This window comes from Salmo salar, chromosome 08, assembly GCF_965601325.2.
Source record: "Salmo salar chromosome 08, fSalSal1, whole genome shotgun sequence".
Classification (NCBI taxonomy): Eukaryota; Metazoa; Chordata; class Actinopteri; order Salmoniformes; family Salmonidae; genus Salmo; species Salmo salar.
In genome coordinates this window covers 2,757,010-2,782,500 of record NC_138298.1, presented here as the reverse complement: position 1 = coordinate 2,782,500, position 25,491 = coordinate 2,757,010, and the positions used below count along the sequence as shown (strand labels likewise).

Here is a 25,491-nt window from a genome sequence, read left to right as displayed (position 1 = left end):
TCGGAAGCTAAGCAGGGTCGGGCCTGGTTAGTACTTGGATGGGAGACCGCCTGGGAATACCAGGTGCTGTAAGCATTTTGTCCACGAGGGTGTGCTCTTGCACTATTTCATCAGCAACACTTCCTTGTAGTAAGCATTTAATGATGAATTGACTAAATGCAGCTTCCTGCCTTTTTAATAGGATCAAATTTCCTTGTGTTTTCAATTAGCATCTGCCTTGTATTTATAAGTCAAACAAGAATATTGTTTTTGAATGCAGCTTGTGTGTGCTTTGTGCTCCTTTCCCCTGTTCAAATGATGAAAGGAAATAAAGTTTGTATTTTATCCAACTACCTGTGCTAAAAAGTGATGGGAACAGAGTTTGTAATTTCTTCTACTTTTTCAGTGACACAAAGTTCAAGCTGCTTATCTAATTGGTGAAAATGCAATGTCTGTTTATCAGACTCACTTTGACTATATATGTTGTAGCAAGAGATTGTTTCTAGCTTACGGCCATACCAGCATGGGTACGCCCGATGTCGTCTGATCTCGGAAGCTAAGCAGGGTCGGGCCTGGTTAGTACTTGGATGGGTGACCGCCTGGCAATACCAGGTGCTGTAAGCATTTTGTCCATGATGGTGTGCTCTTGCACTATTTCATCAGCAACACTGCCTTGTAGTAAGCATTTAATGATGAATTGACTAAATGTCTGTTTTATCAGACTCACTTTGACTATATATGTTGTAGCAAGAGATTGTTTCTCGCTTACGGCCATATCAGCCTGGGTACGCCCGATCTCGTCTGATCTCGGAAGCTAAGCAGCGTCGGGCCTGGTTAGTACTTGGATGGGAGACCGCCTGGGAATACCAGGTGCTGTAAGCATTTTGTCCACGAGGGTGTGCTCTTGCACTATTTCATCAGCAACACTGCCTTGTAGTAAGCATTTAATGATGAATTGACTAAATGCAGCTTCCTGCCTTTTTAATAGGATCAAATTTCCTTGTGTTTTCAATTAGCATCTGCCTTGTATTTATAAGACAAACAAGAATATTGTTTTTGAATGCAGCTTGTGTGTGCTTTGTGCTCCTTTGCCCTGTTCAAATGATGAAAGGAAATAAAGTTTGTATTTTATCCAACTACCTGTGCTAAAAAGTGATGGGAACAGTGTTTGTAATTTCTTCTACTTTTTCAGTGACACAAAGTTCAAGCTGCTTATCTAATTGGTGAAAATGGAATGTCTGTTTATCAGACTCACTTTGACTATATATGTTGTAGCAAGAGATGGTTTCTCGCTTACGCCCATACCAGCATGGGTACGCCCGATCTCGTTTGATCTCGGAAGCTAAGCAGGGTCGGGCCTGGTTAGTACTTGGATGGGTGACCGCCTGGCAATACCAGGTGCTGTCAGCATTTTGTCCACGATGGTGTGCTCTTGCACTATTTCATCAGCAACACTGCCTTGTAGTAAGCATTTAATGATGAATTGACTAAATGTCTGTTTTATCAGACTCACTTTGACTATATATGTTGTAGCAAGAGGTTTTTTCTGGCTTACGGCCATATCAGCCTGGGTACGCCTGATCTCATCTGATCTCGGAAGCTAATCAGGGTCGGGTCTGGTTAGTACTTGGATGGGAGACCGCCTGGGAATACCAGGTGCTGTAAGCATTTTGTCCACGAGGGTGTGCTCTTGCACTATTTCATCAGCAACACTGCCTTGTAGTAAGCATTTAATGATGAATTGACTAAATGTCTGTTTTATCAGACTCACTTTGACTATATATGTTGTAGCAAGAGATTTTTTCTGGCTTAAGGCCATATCAGCCTGGGTACTCCTGATCTCGTCTGATCTCGGAAGCTAAGCAGGGTCGGGCCTGGTTAGTACTTGGATGGGAGACCGCCTGGGAATACCAGGTGCTGTAAGCATTTTGTCCACGAGGGTGTGCTCTTGCACTATTTCATCAGCAACACTGCCTTGTAGTAAGCATTTAATGATGAATTGACTAAATGCAGCTTCCTGCCTTTTTAATACGATCAAATTTCCTTGTGTTTTCAATTAGCATCTGCCTTGTATTTATAAGACAAACAAGAATATTGTTGCTGAATGCAGCTTGTGTGTGCTTTGTGCTCCTTTGCCCTGTTCAAATGATGAAAGGAAATAAAGTTTGTATTTTATCCAACTACCTGTGCTAAAAAGTGATGGGAACAGAGTTTGTCATTTCTTCTACTTTTTCAGTGACACAAAGTTCAAGCTGCTTATCTAATTGGTGAAAATGCAATGTCTGTTTATCAGACTCACTTTGACTATATATGTTGTAGCAAGAGATTGTTTCTCGCTTACGGCCATACCAGCATGGGTACGTCTGATCTCGGAAGCTAAGCAGCGTCGGGCCTGGTTAGTACTTGGATGGGTGACCGCCTGGCAATACCAGGTGCTGTCAGCATTTTGTCCACGATGGTGTGCTCTTGCACTATTTTATCAGCAACACTGCCTTGTAGTAAGCATTTAATGATGAATTTACTAAATGTCTGTTTTATCAGACTCACTTTGACTATATATGTTGTAGCAAGAGGTTGTTTCTTGCTTACGGCCATACCAGCCTGGGTACTCCCGATCTCGTCTGATCTCGGAAGCTAAGCAGGGTCGGGCCTGGTTAGTACTTGGATGGGAGACCGCCTGGGAATACCAGGTGCTGTAAGCATTTTGTCCACGAGGGTGTGCTCTTGCACTATTTCATCAGCAACACTGCCTTGTAGTAAGCATTTAATGATGAATTGACTAAATGTCTGTTTTATCAGACTTACTTTGACTATATATGTTGTAGCAAGAGATTTTTTCTGGCTTAAGGCCATATCAGCCTGGGTACTCCCGATCTCGTCTGATCTCGGAAGCTAAGCAGGGTCGGGCCTGGTTAGTACTTGGATGGGAGACCGCCTGGGAATACCAGGTGCTGTAAGAATTTTGTCCACGAGGGTGTGCTCTTGCACTATTTCATCAGCAACACTTCCTTGTAGTAAGCATTTAATGATGAATTGACTAAATGCAGCTTCCTGCCTTTTTAATAGGATCAAATTTCCTTGTGTTTTCAATTAGCATCTGCCTTGTATTTATAAGACAAACAAGAATATTGTTTTTGAATGCAGCTTGTGTGTGCTTTGTGCTCCTTTGCCCTGTTCAAATGATGAAAGGAAATAAAGTTTGTATTTTATCCAACTACCTGTGCTACAAAGTGATGGGAACAGAGTTTGTAATTTCTTCTACTTTTTCAGTGACACAAAGTTCAAGCTGCTTATCTAATTGGTGAAAATGCAATGTCTGTTTATCACACTCACTTTGACTATATATGTTGTAGTAAGAGATTGTTTCTCGCTTACGGCCATACCAGCCTGGGGGCGCTAATCCTTGATTGGAGAAGTGACGACAGGTGCGAGTAATTGACCTGTGAGTGTTTGCTTGAGAGTGTTTGCTCGAGAGCTATTTTCGTTTCTTTTTTGGATTTTGCAATATAATTTATTGTTTTTTCATTTGGATAGTTTTTAGTTTTGTTTAGTTTTCCCCCCCTGCAGTTTTGCTGCCTGGGGGAGGTTTTTTCGCTTTCATTTTTGATTTACAATGACGGACAACATGGCAACGACAAACGGAACGGACAAGGACAACGAAAATGTGCAACGGAAGGAAAACGAAAAAGGTGTAATGAAATATGGAAAATAATACACGGTGGCAATTGAGTTGGTGGGAGAAGAAAAGGTGACGACGATGGAATTACTACGAGCAATTAAGGAGACGTGTGGAGAGGTGGTGGGATGCCGAATGAAAGGAGATAAGAAATATGAAATTACGATGAGAAACGGAAAAGGTAAAGAACGGCTAATGGACGGTATACGGATAAAGGACAACAAGATACTGGCGAGAGATGTGAATATTAATGAATTGGTGGTGTCTTTTATGAATCTACCGGTATATATAGAAGATAAAGTGATACTGGACAAGTTGAGAAGCTGGGGAGTAACGGCCGTATCGGAGATAAGGAGGAGAGTTTGGCCTGGAACGGAGGTGGTTGACGGAACAAGGTTCTGTAAAGTTAAATTTACGGAAAAAGTCACATCATTGCCATATTCCACAAAAATTGAGACGCTGGAAGGAGCTGAATACTTCAGGGTTATTCATGACAAACAGATCAGAGTTTGTAGATTGTGCATACAACCTGGGCACATAGTTAAAGATTGCCCTGAATTCAAATGTTTCAAGTGCGGCAATCAAGGCCATTATGCGAGAGAGTGTGTCGGAGAGAAGGAAAGGAATGTTTGTGGAAGATGCAGAAAGAGATTGGCGGAGTGCAACTGTGGAGAAGTTATGACTGAAGAGGGGAGTCAAGTACTATTCGAGGAAGCAGTTGTATCGTCGCAAGAAGGAGAAGAAGATGGAGGAGAGGACGTGGTGGAAGGTGGAGAGACGGAGGAAGGAAGAAGGGAGAAGAAGGAAGACCAGAAGATTAACGAAATTGGGAGCAGTATGGATTCGGAAATAAGAAGATGGAGTTTTCAGGAGGAGAGGGGAAGTGGATTGGGGGGAAGCACAGGGGACTCACGGGTTTTGGGGGAAAGCACAGCACAAACAAGTACCTCGGGGGGGTGAAGAAATGGAGAGGGTTTTAAGTTTAATGACAATAACAGAGACGGGTATGAACACGGGGAGCACAACGACGACTACACATGAGACGGAGATGAACACGGGGAGCACAACGAACATTCCAGAAACGGCGATGAACACGGGGAGTATAACGAATATTCCAGAAACGGCGATGAACACGGGGAGCACAACGAATATTCCAGAAACTGCGATGAACACGGGGAGCAAAACGGACGAGGGTGTAAAGAAGAAAAGTTGGCTGGATGAAATGGACTTGGAGGAGATATCGGACTCAGATGAAGGGGAAAAGTTTGAAAGAACGAGAGGAGGATACAGGAAGAGGAAAGCAGCGGGAGGGGGGGAGAGAAAGGGTGGAAGAGGAAAGAAACTGGATAACAGGTAGAGGATAATGAAATTATATTTTATAATTTTATTATTTATTAGTATGGTCAAAATAATGTCGATAAATGCAAATGGTGTGAGAACAATAGGAAAATTTTATAGAATAGTACAAATGAAGGATTCTGATATTTTATGTATTCAAGAGACTCACTGGGATAATATGTGTGTTTTAGAAGTACAAAAAATATGGAGGGATTTTATGTATGTAAACAATGGTAGGGGGAATTCATGTGGGGTTGCAATTTTATTAAGGAAGGATGTAGTAGAAAATGTGAAGAAGATATATAATGATAATAATGGGAGGATTTTAATTTTAGATTTTGAGTATATGAGTAGGGTTTTTAGGATTATAAATATTTACGCGCCGAATAATGAAATAGAGAGAAGGAATTTATTTTTAGAATTAGGGAAATGGTGCAAGGGAAACTGTATTTTAGTTGGGGATTTTAATGTAAAAATGGATAGACTAGATATGACAAGGGGAGCTATTTTTAGAAGTGACGTATCTAGGGGGGTTTTAAGGAAGATGATGTTTGAAAACAGTTTGGTTGATATATGGAGGGACGAGAATCCGAACAAGAGAGAATTTTCTAGAAGGCAGGTGGTTTTAGGGGAATTGAAACAGACACGGATAGATCTGGTTTTAGCAAATGAAGGGTTAAGGAATTTTATGAAGGATATTAAATATATTTTTACAACTTTTAGTGATCATGCTGGGTTAACATTTTCGGTGGGGTTGGATAAGGAAAGGAAAGGGGGGGAATATGGTGTATGAATGCAGGGTATCTAGAAACAACTTAAATCTTTGATAGAACATGAAATGGATGATAAGCAAAAAGGGAATGATAAGTGCAAGTGGTGGGAAAATGTTAAGGAAAAAATAAAAGTTTTTAGTATTAGATATGCAAGGAAGAAGAGGAGTAGGATGACAAGAGAAGAACATTATTTAAGAACAAAATTGAATGAAGAAATGAGGAAATGTGATAGTGATCCTGATTATAATATTGAAAGGTTTTTAGATTTAAAAGCACAATTGAGCAAATGTGAAATAGATAAGTGTAAGGGTGCAATTATTAGAACTAGGGCAAAATATGTTTTAGAAGGGGAGAAATGTACGTCATTTTTTCTTGGTTTAGAGAAAACTAAACAGACAAAATCATATATTAGTGAGATTGAAAATGTAAAGGGTGAAGTGGTCAAATATTATGTTGAGATATTAGAAACAGTACAGAATTTTTATAAGGATTTATTTAAGAAAGGGGAGGTGGATGAGGGGTGTGTAAAGGAGATTTTAAGTAGTGTGGATGTGCAAATTGGTGTTGAGGATAAGCAAATGTGTGATAGGAAGATAACAGTGGATGAAGTGAAAGATGCAATTAAGGGTTTACAAATAAATAAAAGTCCTGGAGTAGATGGACTAATTGGAAGTGTTAAAAGGGTGATGGAGTGTTTTAAAGTATATGAGCAAGCCTCAGGAGCAAAAGTGAATATGGAGAAGTCAGTAATAATGTATGTTGGGAAGATTAATGAGGGGACTTTTCCTTTTAAAATGGTAAATGAATATTTTAAGGTGTTAGGTGTGTTTTTAGGGGTGAAGGAACAGGAAGCTAAGGATCTGACATGGAGTGGAGTTATAAACAAAGTTAGGAAGGTGGTAAATATGTGGAGGGGGAGGGCTTTGAAATTAAAAGGGAAAGTAATTGTTGTAAATTCCTTGCTGATGTCAATTTTTATTCATGTCATGAATGTTTTAGACATACCAGAATGGGTTTTATCTAAAATGAATAAGATTTTAGTTGATTTTTCTGGGATGGGAAAGGTGCGAAAATTTCTTTTAAAACATTGATTGCAGGTTATGAGGAGGGGGGTTTGAAGTTGGTGGATTTAAATGTGAGGAAAACAGCAATTAGAGTCAAAATGGTACGGAAATATTTATATGGTGAATTAGATTATGGATGGAAAAGATTTTTTAAGGAGTATTTGCAGGAGGTTGGGAGGATGGGGGACAATGGTTTATTGATGTGTATGAAAAAGGAAATGTTAGGTAATATACCTTTGTTTTATAGAGAAGTGTTTGAGGCTTGGGGGGAGTTTTTACCAAATATTTATTATGAGTGTACCATTTTAGAAAATATTTTAAATCAGCCAATTTTTTTAAATCCAAAGATACAGTATAATAATAACATGTTGTTTTGTAAATATATTATGAGGGCTGGGATGAGACAGATTGGGGTTATTTTATGAGGTAATTCCGGGGTTTCTTCCTGTACACGCTATTTATGACAATGTAATTGAATTGGATGATGAAATAAGCAAAACTACAGTAGAAAATATGTATAAGAGAATTTTGGGGTGTATTCCGGAGGAGTGGGTGGTTATAATAAATACAGAGGTGGTTAAGAGAGCCAGGGGTTTACCGGTTTTATTTTATGAAAATAATTGAGTGAAACATGATTTGTCAGGATTGAAAGTTAAAACAGTCTATAGTAAATGTATTTTAACCTGTTAGGGCTAGGGGGCAGTATTGACACGGCTGGATAAAAAACGTACCCGCAGCACACGGTCACCAACCCCATGAAAAGGGCCTCATGTTTCTAACTGTTGCTCCTCATGATTATGAGGACATGTAGCTTTCTCAACAGCTGTCACCTCTGCACCACCGTGCCTAACCGTAACCCAACCCACCGATGGAAAGGTGTTTAACAGCCAATCATAGACCTCGATCTCCTTAACTCAAGCAATTGTGCATTTCTGAACTGTAATGATGTCAGAGGAGAGTGGTATAGAAACTGACAATAGCAAGCTGAGCCCGGTAAGATACATACACACATGATTATATCATACTCTATACACACCTTGTTCATAGACCATGCTAACCATAGGCATTTAGCTTGTACTGATTCTGACACTCATCTCTACTCCACAGGCATCTACCATAACCCTGAACCATTCTGTAGGTACTCGGACTGATTGACACTGACTATGTTTGATATCCTTTCAATCACTGTTGTAAAATATACCATGTATATGTGATATATATCCCATGCCTTTAATATACATTCAGGAGAGCAATTACATACCATCTTGACGAGGAGGGACCTAGGAACCTTGTCTTGGAACAAGCTCCTCCACTGTTGCACCCAGAGGTCCTCAACCATGAACAGCCTCAACCTCACCCAGCATTACCTCCTCTTCCCCAGCTGAACAATGCAGAAGATTAAATGGTAGTGTATACTGTGATTACACTTTGCTTGTGTGTATGACTTGTTTGTAATGTGGATATGTCTCTTTCTTTCAAGTATATGGCCGATGATGAGGATGGAGATGACTAGGTTGCAATGTGTTGAGACCTAACTACACCGAACCCATTTTATTCCTTTTTGGGCAAAATAGAGGGTGTGGTCATTGAAAATGAATGCTGCCACTATGTCCTGGTTGGGTATGGATGTATTGAAATGTAATGTACTCTGTCAATAAATGTGACCTGGTATTCTTGCTCAGAATATTATTGTCTTTATTCACATAAGGATATGGACATTGAATAATACATCACAAGCACTTTGTAATGGCACATTTACCAAGCGATATGACAGAGATTACATATGCTCTCCACCTATATCTTTCCTACTCTAGACAGTGTGTCTGGCTTCTGGGAGACGTTCCAGGTCTTCATCCCCAAAGATGTGGTTTGTTGGTCGGGCTACAAAGGTTACATTTTCAAGGTAGCCTATGCGGGAAAATACAGATGTGATCTCTGAAAAGCGTGCACCTGTCCCAATCGTAAACCCAAAGTTATCAAACGCCACCTTGAATCTCTTTCCCTTGGCAGTTACAATATTAAACAGGTATCCCAAACTGTCCTCATCCATATAATGGATTGCGGCAACTGGGTTGGTGTACATGTTTGTCCTCATTCGTAGAAGCTCTATCACTTCACCATGTGGTGGGGACATTTCCAAACTGAGGAATGCAGCTCCCCACCATGAGCCTTTCATCACCTTTACCATATAACACATCTCATCCACTATATGCGTTATAGCAAAGTATATGGGGTTATGAGCCAAATCCGTGGGTCTACGTAGCAAGTGTCCTTCTCCCAGTTTACGCACCAGAACTTTCATAATGTCAATATGAGTTGAAAATAGACCTTGTACCATATCGGTACAGATGTACCTGCCTCGACTAATAACAACAGTAAAGGTCATGACTGAATCCTGTGTCTTCACCGTAATCGAACACACTCCTCCTTGCATACCACCGAAGTGTGCTGCGACGACAATGTCCCCTTTGCGAATCTTAGCTGTATCCATGAATGTGATAATCTGCTCTTTAGAGACTGATCCCCACCAGCGCTCACCCAGCCATTCTAGGAATGAATGCCATGATCTGTTCAGTATAGACCAATTAAGCATGCTTTCCATCTGCTGTTGCTTTCTCGAATCTTCCACAGCTCGAATCGAGTCGTGACCATCTTGACAGTAAACCTGTACCTCGCTACCCTCTTCATCGTAGACTTCGTAGCTGTCCACCACCTCGTCATCGTACACGTCGTCACAGTCCACCACCTCATCATAGACTTCTTCACATTCCACGACAGCGCCGGTGCCAACCTCTTCGCCGTAGACCTCTTCACAGTACACCACCTCTTCGTCGTCAACCTGTTCACAGTAGAGCTCTTCACTGTCGACATCTTGGATGTGGACCTCGTAGTCTGACACCTCAGAATCGTAAACGTCGTATTCCGCAAGACTATCGGTTGAATGATACTGGGGACTAGTTTCAGCCTCCTCGTCTCTGGTATCCTCCATGTCAGCACCGGGAGTATCTTGGTTATGTGTATAGTCCTCTTGACAATAGTCGTGATAATCATCAGTCCTCGTAGTCACCTGACATTGCCGCTCCCAACTGCTTTCGGAATCGGATGAGTTGGAGCCTGAAGACCTAACTGCTTGTGGTATACCGCTGTTCCCAATCTCATAGACCTTGCAGTAACCATAACAAGATTCAGTCTGAGGCCTCTTGACACAAACAACTGTCTCATAATGGTTCCGACTACTCTCCAAATATATGCCCTGCTTAGACACCTGTAAACCGTTAGATCTGTATTCAATCCAACGGTTGGTATAGTATGTATATATGCTTACAACCAACATGTCTGCTGCGGCATGAATCTCCACTTCGGTTGCCCAACTACCTAGACAGTTCATGTTGGACTCCGTAATATACTCTGACACTGAACGGTAACACATTCTCAGGATGGTCCTATACGTATGTTTGCTCTGCTGCTGCACCACCGCATTTCAAATTGGTTCATGGTACTCTTCTGTACCACATAGTGCTTCACTGACCGCTCTGAAGAAACAATTTCCGTCACCTTTTATGTTCACATTCTTACAAGTGGCAACTAACACACCAGATACAGTATGACTGAGAAACATCTTCTTGCACTGCACCTTCAGCCTCGTGCACAGCAACTGGGCATCTTCAACTGTAACAGGGTTGAACTGCAGCTCTCTGCCTGTGCTGCCACTAACAAAGTCAACGTCTGAGTCATCGCTACTGTCATTTCCCTTTGCTGTATTACAATATCTGAGTGTATGGAAAGACTGATTTCCCATGTGCCATTATACACTGTATTCTGCTTCTTGAGAGGCATCAGTATAGTCATTAATATATTGCTTTGGGCCCTATTGCCAAAGACCCACAGTTCTGCAGACTGAGTGATGATGGGGCGGGCCTAAAGAACGCGTCATCAATGACACAGAGCTTGACAGAAGCCACAGGAGCCTATACTGGCTTCCATGCTTGCTCACTGTGAGGGCTTGGGTATGAGGCTGTTAATGACATGTTAACCACTATGCTCTAGGTAATGACTTACATGGAAAGTGAAATGTACAGCTCCACTTGTCAATAGCACCACTACACTAACACTATAGCCATGGTTTATAATGCTGTTGAATGCCAGTAAAAATAAATTATGCTCAAGCAACTGTCAAGTGCTACCACTGTCATTTATTGATAAAAGAGGTCCACATCACCATATTACCAAATTAATGCAATATAACATTTCAACTGTTAGGATTATAACATATCCCCCATACTTTCACCGAGCAGTGTCAGATTCAGTGAGACCAATCCCGGGTCCATCATCCTCACACCTTCAGTCTTCAGTACACTGAGACCCAGGGAATGTAGTCTGGCGCCAGTGTTCACGTTGTATCCGGTACAGTCCACAGGACAGGCTGCGTAGTAAGGACGATCTACCAGGGCTGTTCCAGGGCCATCCATGTATCGTCCAGATGCACAGTTCAACAAGATCTGTAGACCTGCCTTGTATTGTGATCCACTGGCTGTTAGAGACTGAGTAGACGTTGTCTTCCAGTTAAACACCACAGAGAACACTGAGACGTCAGGCTTTCCTTTTCCGTAGTAGCACACTAGAGTGATAGGCAGACATGTACCATCAAGTTTATACACTTGGTATGGTTTCATCAATGTCATCCAGTAATTAACTTTCCAGGTGTCAAATTTCCTACAAATGTTCCTGAAGCAATAACCTTTCTCTACCCCAATGAGGTCAGGCATAGAGTGGTCACTCCAACAACCTTGGATAGAGCGGGCCACTCTAGATCTCCCTTGTAATCCGGGTCTGTCAAACTCAAGGCCTCCATTCACAACCCTGTCTTCTCCGTCAAACTCAGGTCCCCCATCCATACCCCGATATTCTCCGTTAAGGTCAAGTCTCCCATCCACACCCAGGTATTCTTCTTCAAGCTCAGGTCCATCACTGATGACACTGTGCTTGCCGTACAGATGCACACATAGAGACAAGTGCATTGTTGTAACAAAGATGAACAGGTTACCCATAATAGTCATGCTGGATATAGCTGATACCTCTTCCCCAGTGTTCATACATGTAAACTGTTGTAACAACCCAACCTGACATATAAGTACTTCCCTGTATTAGTAAGTAGGATACAACATCAAGTGTTGGATAACTGAGATGTGGTTGCCTACACTACTGATAGCTAGATGTATTGTCACAGCCTCCACATTCCACGGACAGGATACAACATCTAACTGAGACGAGGTGGTGGACACTAGTGGAACGTCCTGACTCAGAACTCACAGACTCAACATTCTGGGGCAGGGCACTGTGTGCGAACGGCCAGTCTGCCCCCCGTACTGCCCTTGGGCCCAGTGTGAGTTTGGGTATGGATTCTAAACCCCCCCCCCCCCCCCCCTACACTACCTTCCCTAGGTTGTGGATATTGTGCCTTTTGGGTATGGTTGTTGTTCCCCCTCTGTCCCCGGGCTGGGTCAAAGTGACCCCGGGCAGCACTTGTCCCCACGACCTCCGTGCTACACGGGGAGGACAGCGGTGCATCAATGTGCAAGAGGGCAGCCAAGCGTGCCGGATGGCGTCCAACTACCAAACAGTGCCGAACGAGCAGACAGGGCCGAGCACCACGTGCCTCGTCCATTCGCGTGGCCCCTGTAAGCTGGCCGTAGAGAGGCCAGCTTAGGAGGACCATAACCCTAACCACCCGCGGGAACCCGGCCTAGAATGCACAAAAAAAATCTGTTCTTATCAGTTTAACCTCTCTAGGGTAGGTGGCACCAAATCGTCCCACCAAGGTACTGGGCAGGAGTAGTAACCAGATTAAATCGGGTACGTTTTTTATCCGGCCGTGTCAATACTGCCCCCTAGCCCTAACAGGTTAAGGGACATGGGAAATGTTTCTGTTTTTTCAAGGGGGTGGGCGAAGGGAGAGTCCAGATGGGGGATAGGCGGGTGCACTCCTCTGGTGTGGGGATTTTGTTTGGGGATAGGGACTTTTGTGTGGTGTTTTTTTCTTCTGTCATACAGGGGAGGGTTTTAGTGGTTGATGCAGACTGGAGGGGGGTGAAGTTTCGTTTGAACATTTATGCACCTGCTGAACCTCGAGGTAGAAAATTATACACTGCTAAAAAAAATAAAGGGAACACTTAAACAACACAATGTAACTCCAAGTCAATCACACGTCTGTGAAATCAAACTGTCCACTTAGGAAGCAACACTGATTGACAATAAATTTCACATGCTGTTGTGCAAATGGAATAAACAGGTGGAAATTATAGGCAATTAGCAAGACACCCCCAATAAAGGTGTGGTTCTGCAGGTGGGGACCACAGACCACTTCTCAGTTCCTATGCTTCCTGGGTGATGTTTTGGTCACTTTTGAATGCTGGCGGTACTTTCACTCTAGTGGTAGCATGAGACGGAGTCTACAACCCACACAAGTGGCTCAGGTAGTGCAGCTCATCCAGGATGGCACATCAATGCGAGTTGTGGCAAGAAGGTTTGCTGTGTCTGTCAGCGTAGTGTCCAGAGCATGGAGGCGCTACCAGGAGACAGGCCAGTACATCAGGAGACGTGGAGGAGGCCGTAGGAGGGCAAACAACCCAGCAGCAGGACCGCTACCTCCGCCTTTGTGCAAGGAGGAGCAGGAGGAGCACTGCCAGAGCCCTGCAAAATGACCTCCAGCAGGCCACAAATGTGCATGTGTCTGCTCAAACGGTCAGAAACAGACTCCATGAGGGCGGTATGAGGGCCCGACGTCCACAGGTGGGGGTTGTGCTTACAGCCCAACACCGTGCAGGACGTTTGGCATTTGCCAGAGAACTTCTGTCTTTACTGACTTTGAACAACTTGACTAACTCCCTGACAGTTTTACAGTAGGGATCATGACTCTTTTATATAAGAAAAACAACAGGACTGACATGAAAAACTGGAGAACGATTACCCTTTTAAATTGTGACTGTAAACTTTTTACTAAGGTTCTAACACTCAGAATGTCTTCTGTTTTAGGGGAGATGATCCACCCGGACCAAACCTGTGCCGTTCCCATAAGGAAGATCACGGACAGCTTGGTACTGATCAGAAATGCCATCTGTTATGCGAGAGACAGAAACATGCGGCTTGTAGTCCTAAATTTAGATTTTGATTGGGCCTCGCACCAGTACCTCTTCAAGGTACTGCAAAAAATGGGCTTCCCGGACAAGTTCTTAGCTTGGGTGGGACTGCTGTATGAGGATATCACCAGTAAAATCCTTGTAAATGGGCATTTGTCAAAAGCAGTGGGAGTACACTGCAGCGTCTGTCAGGGCTGTCTGTTATCTCATCTTCTGTTTGTGGCCTGCATCGAACCACTGGCACAGGTCTTGCGAAGGGACCAGCGGATCAGTGTAGTGGGTATCCCGGGGAGCGGTGTGGGATGACTGCCAAGTGCGTTTTTTACATGGACGTTGTCAACATTTTAAGCACCAACCTTTTATCTGTCGACAGGACCCTGGACAAGACAGACCGGTACAGACGAGCCTCTGGAGCGAGACTGAACAGAGACAAAACAGAAGCACAATTTTTCGAACCATGGGCAGACCCAGACTTGACCAGACTACCACTGTCTGTTAAAATGACTGACATAAGGGTACTGGGGGAAAGTTTGACCGGGAGGGAGGAGGAAGTGGTAACTGGAGTGGGATCCTGGGGACAGTAACACAGGAACTGGGTTTTTGGGGACTACGACAGCAACTTTTAATCATTAAAGCTGTGATTTTTCCTGTGCTTTTATTAATCAGTTCTGTTTTTATCCCCCCACGAATAACTCTTTTAGCTCTGGAACAAATAGTTCCTGTGGGGAAGCAAGTGGTAGAGGTTGAGGAGGGAGGTGGTCAAGAGGCCCAGGTCCAAGGGGGGGGGGGGGAGCTTTCCTGACCTCTACTTGTTCCTGGGCAGCCGCTACACTGCATTACTACATCTCACTCTTGCCACCTCCCCGGTCACAACAATACTCAGGTTCTGGCTGGGATCTTACCTCAGAACCCTGAGGCTGATCCCAGTCTACCTGCGAGCCCCAGTCTCTTTCCTGCTCCCTGCACACTATGTCCAGCTCCAGAAGTTAAGACATTTTAAACTGGAAAAAAAGGCAGTAACCGTTTCAGCTAAACATCGTGCTCTTCTCTCTTTTGCAGGAACGGGAACCAGTGTGTCCAGTGCGCGGGCTTGCTACAGGCGACCCCACAACGGTATGTCGCAACGTGGCCCATCCTGCTCTGCTGAAAGGGTCCCCCACAACACCCAAGGTCCCGGCGGTCACGGCCTGACAGCGCTGCGGCACCTAGGGGAGGGATTTCCTCTGGGCCCCGAAGGACAGGACGGTTATTGATTCAGAATAGCACTTTTTAAACATGTTTATGTCTTAAAAATGTTTTACTTTTGTTAAATCATTTGTACACAATTGAAATGGCTTTTACAGATTGGATGTTTTACAAGAAAAATAAATTTATTCATGGTTGTTTCTATTGTTTTTAACATGTACTTTTTAACAAATTTAAATGTAATATTCAAATGTTGTACAAATATAAATGAGCTGCTTTAAAGGGAAATGTCACAAAACTTAAAGCGTCCAGGAAATTGTGCTCCGAGTTATTTTGTTGAGTGTATTATTGTTATTCTGTTTCACAATTATTTTATTTTGCCCTGGGTAAGGTGGTGGTCTTGGTGGTAGACTACAGGCCCGCTGGTCCTTTTCCTTTTTTAACTTATATTTTGTTTTTTGCTTCTTCTGTTTTGCATTTCCCCTTCCCTGTGTATCATTTTGTCTTCAGTTTTGTCTTTTCTGCTAGCTGGGGTGGCCTGCTAGCCTGGGCTCATCTGATCTCAGAAGCTAAGCAGGGTCAGTGATTGAGGAAGCTGTTGCAGGCCAGTTGGTTTTGTAGGAGAGGGAATTGTTGTTTGCTGCTTTTTGGTATATATATATATATATATATATATTTTGCTTGGCAATTTGTTTGAAATATATATATATATTTTTATTATTAGTTGAGTTGCTTTTCACCAGCTTATGGTGTTGGAGGAAAGGTCTCTTTGTGTAACCTTGATGGATTACAATGGCTTATATGACCATCGCGAGGAAACTGAAAGAGTGCGGGACATGGAGAAAATAATCCTCGTGCACCACCATCGAGGGAAAAGTTCTATGATAGGGCTTGTACTGTGGCGGTGGATATCACTGGGAATCATAAACTAACGATGGAATTGCTGCGAGGGATAAAGGAGGCGGTGACAGGGTGCAGATGCAAGGGGGATCAGGAGTATGAGATAACGATGTCGCATGTCCATGGGAAGGAGTGACTGATGGATGGATTGAAAATCAAATGGTGTACGGTAATGGCGAGGGACATTTCATCGGATGAACTGGTGGCGTCCTTCATGAATTTATCCGTGTATATTAGAAGGATGGGGTGTGTTGGCGGTTTCTGATTTAGAGGAGATTATGGCTGGTAACGGACATCGCGGATGTCACAAGATTCTGCAAGGTCCAGTTCACAGATGTGATGCGCGACAGGCAAGTTAAAGTGTGCCGAATTTGTATTCAGCCTGGCCACGTAGTCTGGAACTGCCACGATTTTTTAATGCCGGCAATGCAGAATACAAGGGCATTATGCAAGAGTGCATCACGAAAGCGGGAAGACCTTGCAATGGCTGTGGTGAGAGCGGCATCCACTGCACGTGTACTGGGCCGACAGACGGTGATGACATGGAACAACAGGAGGAGGTGGTAGAAGAGAGTGTGACGGAGAAAAAGGAGGCCAGGATGGTGAAGGAGAAGAGGGTGATGAATCTACTGTGGCGCATGGAATCGGGTCTAGCATGGACGGAGAGTTCTTGGACGGCGTCGTCGAAGATGGAAAGGAGCCTGAGGAAGGTGTGTCGGACATGGATCCATCTGAAGGTGCAGGGTGTGCTGATCATGAAGGTTTTATATCTGACACTAATCCTGAAAATATGGAGGTGAAGGGTGAATCCTCGAAGAGGAAGGACTCTGTGCGTGACGTGTCCTCAGATGAAGTCCAAAGAGTGAGGAAAGAATCGAAGGAAAGGAGGCTGGTCAAGAAGAAGAAAAAGACTGGGTCTTGATGATGGAAACAATAAACATCATACTCCTACTCATGGTGACCGTTATATCTGTCAATATTAATGAGACTAAGACATATGGAAAAGTTAGACCAGACAGTAAGCCTACTTCAGGACACTGGACTGACAGTATGATGGATGGAGTAAGAAAGCGATGGACGGATTTGCTTTATTTGAATAATGGTAAGGAGAGGATGTGTCGGGTTGCTATTTTAATTAAGCGGGATAGTGTGCAGAATATTAGGGAAGTGCACACGGGTGAGGGTAGGCTTTTAAGTGTTACATTTTTTGAATGTTTATGCACCTAATAATGAGATTGACCGAGCAGTGTTTTTTCAGTGACTTGAGCAACATTTTGTGGCTAACTGTATATTGGTTGGGGAATTTCAACGTTCGTTTGACTAAACTGGACACGTGAAGGAGTACATTGTTGTGCTCTGATCTGTCTAGGCTAGTCTTGCTGGGGGTAATGAAGGATCATTGAGTGATGTATGTCGGGGTATGCATCCAGGTGAGAGCGCTTTCTCAAGGAGGCAGGTTGTTTTAAAACGGTCTCAGGCAAAGCCGCATTGATTATTCTTTAGCGGCTGTAAATGTGGTGCAATATGTTCACAAGATTAGGTATGATTTACATTTTTAAGTGATCATGCCTTTCTTGGGCTCCTGCTGGGTCATAGTGTGCCTACTAGAGGGGGTGGTGTACAGTGTTTGAATGCTGAGCTACTAAAAGAAGAAAAATATATTGATATGATTGCCGATTGTATTAAACAGAGAAATGTTGAGTGATTTTAAATGTGTTAATATTGGATTGTGGTGGGAGGGTCTAAAAGAGAAGATACCCTAGAGAGGTTATGTGGGACGAAATCGTCCCACCTACTCAACAGCCAGTGGAATCCCGCGGCGCGATATTCAAATACCTTAGAAATGCTATTACTTCAATTTCTATTTTACACCATTTTAAAGACTCTCGTTAATCTAACCACACTGTCCGATTTCAAAAAGGCTTTACAACGAAAACAAAACATTAGATTATGTCAGCAGAGTACCAAGCCAGAAATAATCAGACACCCATTTTTCAAGCTAGCATATAATGTCACAAAAACCAAAACCACAGCTAAATGCAGCACTAACCTTTGATGATCTTCATCAGTTGACACTCCTAGGACATTATGTTATACAATACATGCATGTTTTGTTCAATCAAGTTCATATTTATATCAAAAACCAGCTTTTTACATTAGCATGTGACGTTCAGAACTAGCATACCCACCGCAATCTTCCGGTGAATTTACTAACGATAAACGTTCACAAAAAACATAATTATTTTAAGAATTATAGATATAGAACTCCTTTATGCAATCGCGGTGTCCAATTTTAAAATAGCTTTTCAGCAAAAGCACATTTTGCAATATTCTGAGTAGATAGCTATTTTGACACCCACCAAGTTTGGCACTCACCAAACTCAGATTTACTATAAGAAAAATTGGTTTACCTTTGCTGTTCTTCGTCAGAATGCACTCCCAGGACTTCTACTTCAATAACAAATGTTGTTTTGGTTCAAAATAATCCATAGTTATGTTCAAATATCCTCTGTTTTGTTCTTGCGTTCAAGACACTATCCGAAGGGTGACAAAGGGTGACGCGCGGACGCGTATTGTGACAAAAAAATTCTAAATATTCCATTACCGTACTTCAAAGCATGTCAAACGCTGTTTAAAATCAATTTTTATGCGATTTTTCTCGTAAAAAAGCAATAATATTCTGACCGGGAAACCCTGTTTTCGTTCAAAGACTCAAAGTTGAAAATGGCCTCTTAACGTGCACACGCGCGCCCGTCTCATTGTTCTCAGATCGACCACTTACCAAATGCTCTACTGTTTTTCAGCCATGGCCTGCAAAGTCATCATTCAACGTTCTGGCGCCCTCTGAGAGCCTATGGGAGCCGTAGGAAGTGTCACGTTACAGCAGAGATCCTCAGTTTTCAATAAAGAGAGTGTAGAAGGCCAAGAAATGGTCAGAGAGGGCACTTCCTGTACAGAATCTTCTCAGGTTTTTGCCTGCCATATGAGTTATGTTATACTCAGACACCATTCAAACAGTTTTAGAAACTTTAGGGTGTTTTCTATCCAAATCAAACAATTATATGCATATTCTAGTTTCTGGGCAGTAGTAATAACCAGATTAAATCGGGTACGTTTTTTATCCAGATGTGAAAATACTGCCCCCTACCCTAGAGAGGATAAGAGGGTTGAGTGTTGACTAAGCAAGACGGATGAATTTTCTTTTAAAGAGGGAGCGGATATTTTTGAAAAAATGATTTGATATTGAGCTGGAAAAAGTTGATACGGTGGAGGGTTTTGTGGCAGGCTTTATGGAAGCTCAGGCTGCTGTACACAACTTTGAAAAGAGTCCACATGTATGGGGGCAATGGGGGAGGGGGGGTGGCGATCAAGGCTGTAGTGAGGAGGTTTTAGTGATTCTAAATTATCTGATGCTGAATGATAAATGTATGACAGACATGACGGTTAAGGAGATATGGAAGGCTATCTTGGCCAGTAATAGGAATAAAAGTCCGGGATCAGGTGGGTGAGTTTTATCATCTGTATTGTTGGACGTGTATGTGTACATGGAACGGGCACAGGTAGTTCCAGAATCATTGTCCACACGATTGTTAAATATTATATAACAAATGGATCAGGGAGACGCTGGAAAATTTTAGGCCTTTAAGTTTATGGAATACTGATAAGATTTTGGCAAGGGTTTTCGCTACCCGTGTTAATAAAGTGATGGGGAGTATCATATCTGAGTCAGACAGTGTTCCTGGGAGGGATATTACTTGTACAATAAGGGATGTTGTTCGACATATGACTGTTGAGGGAGGCATAGTTCTTGGCCTAGATTTGAACAAGAAAACTAACTTGTGAATGTAGGCATGTGAGGGATGTAATGGATATGCATGGATGAAGGTAAAATGTGTGTAAGTATTAAAGGTGCACCTAATCAAAACCACATCAACCAGAACACAAAACAAAATGGTGCTTGTGGAGCAAGAGAGAGGAGCGAGACGCAGGACTGGGCACCAGGACCTTTTATCACCTAGTTGATCCCAAAAACAGGTGCAACTTATCACCTTAACAACCCAATCAGCTCCACCTGTCCCCAATCTGCAAATATAAACAAACACAGAGAAGGAGGCAGGGAAACCGAGGGGGTGTAACACCCCTCCTATGAAAATCAGGAACTAAGAAAGACCTGAAAAGAAAACCCACAACATGACAAATACACCAATACATCTGATCAAAAACAATAACTAAAAGCTTCAGACACAAAATACTATACAAACCATAAAGGTAAGAGGCCCACCGGATGCCCATGATACCAACCCAACCAAATCACCTGACCCCATCCAACCTCAGCAACCACAGTACCTGGAAGCAACAATTTAAGTGAAATAAATGGAGACCAAGCGACAGGAGAGCAGAAGCCAGAGCAACAGGAAGGACAAAATAAACCCTATACAGACCACCAACCGAAAATGAAAACAAACAACGAAGACGTCCGAAGATCGACTAAATCGGTGCACGGGAAAGCGCATCAGCCACCACATTATCCACACTTTTTACATGTCGTACATCCAAATGGAACGCCTGCAGGAACAAACACTAGCGTAGCATGGTGTGCAGGAAAGTAAGGGGGTTGTGGTCAGTGTAAACCACAGCAGGGACCATACATATGCTGCAACGCCCAGATGAAAGCAAGGGCCTCCTTCTCCCCCACTGAATAATTCAACTGACAGCTGTTAAACTTTCGGGAGAAATAACTAACAGGATGTTCAACACCCCCATCTGCTTGAAGCAACACTACACCTGCCCCTAAGTTACTCGCATCCACATATAGGCTGAAGGCAGTTCCAATCATGGGGCAGCCAACACAGGGTCAGAGCTAAGAAGCAGTTTCACATTTTCAAAAGCACTCTGACAGCAGGAAGACCAGATTAAAATCAGCCCTCTTCTTCAACAGATCAATCAGAGGTGCTACAACCGTGGAGAAGTTGAAGCAAAACCCCGATAATACCCAACTATACCTAGAAAGCGTTGCAGCTCCTCCTTGGTGGTGGGCGGTGGAAACAGATCGATAGCGGCCACTTTAGCCCGCACCTGCGAGAACACGACCCTGCCCGACTACTCTACCGAGGTAGGTCACTATTGCCTGGGCAAACTCACATTTGGCTAAGTTCACAGTGAGACAGGCCTCAGTCAAACATTCAGAGTCCGTATCTGCACCAGATAGCGCACCCAAGTGACACTATAAAAACCACATCATCTAGATAAACAGCACAGCCTTCAAGGCCAGAGATCATAAGACGCCGAAACGTAGCAGGAGCGTCGCGTTGGCCTAAACTCCTGACCGTATAGGAGAAAAGACCTGAAGGAATAATAAAAGCTAAAAGCAGATATTTCATGAGCTCTTGATGACAAAGGCACCTGCCAGTAACCCTTCAGCAAATTAAACTTGCTGAAAAACCGGGCAGCCAACCTAGTAAACACAATCTTCCATCCGTGGGAGTGGATAATGGATAATCTAAGAGAACCATCTGGCTTGCTCACCAAGAGACACGGGGAGGCCCAACTGGAGAATGATGGTACACCGGTATCATTAACCAGCATGTACTTAAAACTTCTTAAGGCTAGACAATTTCCGCTGAAACTGAAGGGCTCACAATTCAAATAAATAATCTTCAATTATGGATATTAAACATTTAGGTACATACATGTGTCTTATATTGGTTGAAAGCTTACATTTTTGTTAATCTAACTGCACTGTCCTATTTACAGTAGGCTTTACAGCGAAAGCATGCCATGCGATTGTTTGAGGACGGCGCCCCACATCAACATTTTTCCACCGTCACAGGTTTCATAAATCACAAATAGCAATTAAATATTCACTTTTTGAAAATCTTCCTCTGATTTGTCATCCAACGGGTCCCAGCTATAACATGTAGTGTCGTTTTGTTAGATAAAATCCTTCTTCATATCCCAACAATTTGATTTAGTTGGCGCCATCGATTTGAGTAATCCACTCGTTCAACATGCAGAGAAAGGAATCCGAAAATCTGCGGCTCAACACGTTTCAATTTATTCCTCAGGTACCCTAAAATGTAACTAAACTATAATATTTCATACGGAAAGAAGTATGTTCGCGTCCTCTTCAAAGCACGTGTAAACAAGGATTTCCAAACTAGTGTAGTTGTACTAAAACTCATATTTATTACTCGTTATTCAAGTTACAAGCCTGAAGCCTTGAACAAAGACTTCACACCTAGCGGAAGCCATACGGGAGCTGGAATTAAATATGCCCCTATGCTTTCCATTGTAAGAGCATGGGCTCTCAAAAAAAAAATATTCAGGTTGGTTTTTCTTTGGATTTTCTCCTACTGTATCTATCTGTCAGCAAAACAAGACTGAAAATCAGTTAACTCTGCTTGACAATGAGACGGGTGACCCAACAAACTCTCCAAGTTTGCAAGGGACTCTGAATTCAACCTACCCTGCAAAATACCACCATCAGGGCACGGCACCCCCTGTTCATCACACTGCATGTGAAGGTGAAGTGGCTGACCTCAGATCAACGGATTCCACCAAAAGAACAGGACTAACCACATCAGTTTTAGCACATAGTTCTGCTTTAGTCAATTCAGAAGACAAACGAGCTTAATAGGGCTTTAACAAATTGACATAGCAGAGCTGATTCGCCTTTCTGCGCTCAGGGGTAGCAATCAGATCGTTCAGATTGGACAATTGGCGAACAACAGTGTATGGGCCGCTGAATTTGGCCTGAAAAGGAGAACCAACAATGGGCAGCAGAGCCAGAACCTGGTCCCCTGGACTAACTGGACTAAATTGTCGCGGCTCAGCTCGCCGGTCAAAACCTTTTCATCCTCACCTGAGAGGAAGCTAGTTTTTCTTTAGCCATTTCACAAGCTACATACAACTGGTGTCAGAAATACTAACATATGACAACAAATTTGGGGGAGCCTCAACCACCATCCAATCCTTCTTTAATACAGCAAGAGGGCCATGCACAGTATGACCAAAAACAAGGTCATTAGGACTGGAACCAGTGCTCTTGTGATACTTCTTTAACAGCGAGTAGCAACCAGCGTAACCCCTCTTCCCAGTCACGTTTTAATTCAGTACAGTACACACGTAACAGTGACTTCAAAGTCTGATAAACGCTCAAGGGCCCCTTGACTCTGCACAGGATAAGCACTGGCCTGATTATGTTTTAAACACAATTGTCACAAGACTTTTAAAAATATGTGCTAAGTGAAGTTGGAACCCTGATGGCTCTGAATCAACTGAGGTATTCCAAAAATGTAGATGAACGGTGACAAAGCCTTTACAACCGATTTAGTGGTAATGTTGCGAAGTGGATAGGCTGCAGAATCTCATAGCCTGACACATCACAGTTAACATGTAGGTGCTACCAGCTTTAGAATCGGGTAGGGGTCCAACACAATCAATCAGCAAATGCTAAAATGACTGGCCTGTAACGGTAACAGGTTGTAGTGGGACGGGCCTTAACATCTGATTAGGCTTCCCAGTCAGCTGACAAACATGGCATGTTTTGATGTAAGCGGAAATGTCTTTAAACGAAGCCAATACAATTTGACGTAAAATTCGATCATAGGTTTTATTAACCCCTAAGTGATCAGAAACGTCATGAGATGTTTTCAAAACTAGATCAAAGCTTAGATGGAACCGCGATCTGAACAATAGCATCACCCACAACTTTTGCTGTGAGGCGTCCATTTCCTCATCAACAACTGATCTTGAACGTTGTAACCCTGAGCAGCACTCCTTACCTCAACCGGAAGTACTTGATCAAATAAACCTTAAGGTAGGATCAGCGGACTGCTCCATCACAAGATCACTACAGGACATAGTCCATAAAATTATTAACCTTTGCCTAACTGTTCGGTTATGTGTTGTGTAAATTCCGTTTTGACCGTAGTGTCAGCACCGCATGTAGAGAATACCTCCAGGATTCGCTGTACGTTTTCATCGATAATCCCTACATGCGATGGGGTATGAGAAACCACCAGAGGTACATCACTACAGGCAAAGTTGTTACCAAAATCACATGAACACCATTAATGGGCAGAAAGGGACACACACCAAGGGAAACTTCACCTTGCACTAGATCAAATATAAGTTTGACTTTGTGCAATGGTACAGACAATGTATTCAAACCTATCCCTTGAATCAGGACACTGGTTCCTGTATCTGTCTACAAAGCAAAAGGAAGAACAGACACCAAAACAAACAATTCAGAGGCACCAGTGTCTCACAGAATCTTTACTGGCACATCACTTCCCAATAGTGAAACATAACCCTCTGTGACAAACGGCGAATAATCAGTACTAAAAGGTTTGGACAATTCTTGAGCTTGCACAACAGGATTAACTTGTTATGGATAGGGTGCAGTATTTTCACGGCCGGATAAAAAACGTACCCGATTTAATCTCGTTATTACTCCTGCCCAGAAACTAGAATATGCATATAATTAGTAGCTTTGGATAGAACACTCCAAAGTTTCTAAAACTGTTTGAATGGTGTCTGTGAGTATAACAGAACTCAAATGGCAGGCCAAAACCTGAGAAGATTCCATGCAGGAAGTGCCCTGTCTGACAATTTGTTGTCCTTCTAGGGCATCTCTATCAAAAATACAGCATCTCTGCTGTAACGTGACATTTTCTAAGGCTTCCATTGGCTCTAAGAAGGCGCTAGAAAGTGGAATGAGGGCTCTGCAGTCTCTGGGCGAAAAACAGCAGGAGTGTTTGTGAGTGGTCAGGCAGGGAACAATGACACTGGAGCGCGCATGCACGAGAGGACAAATTTTTTTTATTTCAGTCTTTGAATGAATACAACGTCGCCCGGTTGGAATATTATCGCTCTTTTACGAGAAAAAATGCGTTTGACATGCTTCGAAGTACGGTAATGGAATATTTTGAAATGTTTTGTCACGAAATGCGCCCGCGTGTCACCCTTTGGATACTGACCTCAACGCATTAACAAAACGGAGCTATTTCAATATAACTATGGATTATTTCGAACCAAAACAACATTTGTTGTTGAAGTAGAAGTCCTGGGAGTGCATTCTGACAAAGAACAGCAAAGGTAATCCAATTTTTCTAATAGTAAATCTGAGTTTGGTGAGGGCCAAACTTGGTGGGTGTCAAATTAGCTAGCCGTGATGGCCGGGCTATCTACTCAGAATATTTCAAAATGTGCTTTCGCCGAAAAGCTATTTTAAAATGTGACACCGCGATTGCATAAAGGAGTTCTGTATCTATAATTCTTATGTATTTTGTGAACGTTAATCGTGAGTGATTAAGTAAATTCACCGGAAGTTTGTGGTGGGTATGCTAGTTCTGAACATCACATGCTAATGTAAAAAGCTGGATTTTGACATAAATATGAACTTGATTGAACAAAACTTGCATGTATTGTATAACATA

General features: G+C 42.8%; 5 non-coding genes and 3 pseudogenes across 5 annotated transcripts in view; all 8 read left to right on the top strand.

The window, feature by feature from the left end:
• Window positions 1-75, top strand: part of LOC145883190 (5S ribosomal RNA) — a 119-nt gene extending 44 nt beyond the window's left edge. The window contains exon 1 of the ribosomal RNA XR_014394763.1: window positions 1-75. This exon is cut by the window's left edge and continues 44 nt beyond it. This is a non-coding gene — a ribosomal RNA (5S ribosomal RNA).
• A 409-nt stretch (window positions 76-484) lies between these two features.
• LOC145853151 (uncharacterized) lies at window positions 485-603 on the top strand (annotated as a pseudogene).
• Window positions 604-742: 139 nt separating this feature from the next.
• Window positions 743-861, top strand: LOC145850563 (5S ribosomal RNA). The gene has a single exon (XR_014372411.1). It is a non-coding gene; the product is annotated as a 5S ribosomal RNA (ribosomal RNA).
• A 409-nt stretch (window positions 862-1,270) lies between these two features.
• On the top strand, window positions 1,271-1,389 carry LOC123740931 (uncharacterized; annotated as a pseudogene).
• A 139-nt stretch (window positions 1,390-1,528) lies between these two features.
• On the top strand, window positions 1,529-1,647 carry LOC123741228 (5S ribosomal RNA). Its single transcript, XR_006768999.2, has one exon. It is a non-coding gene; the product is annotated as a 5S ribosomal RNA (ribosomal RNA).
• A 139-nt stretch (window positions 1,648-1,786) lies between these two features.
• LOC123741199 (5S ribosomal RNA) lies at window positions 1,787-1,905 on the top strand. Its single transcript, XR_006768972.2, has one exon. It is a non-coding gene; the product is annotated as a 5S ribosomal RNA (ribosomal RNA).
• Window positions 1,906-2,562: 657 nt separating this feature from the next.
• LOC145857579 (5S ribosomal RNA) lies at window positions 2,563-2,681 on the top strand. Its single transcript, XR_014378478.1, has one exon. It is a non-coding gene; the product is annotated as a 5S ribosomal RNA (ribosomal RNA).
• A 139-nt stretch (window positions 2,682-2,820) lies between these two features.
• On the top strand, window positions 2,821-2,939 carry LOC145852601 (uncharacterized; annotated as a pseudogene).
• Window positions 2,940-25,491: the final 22,552 nt, after the last annotated feature.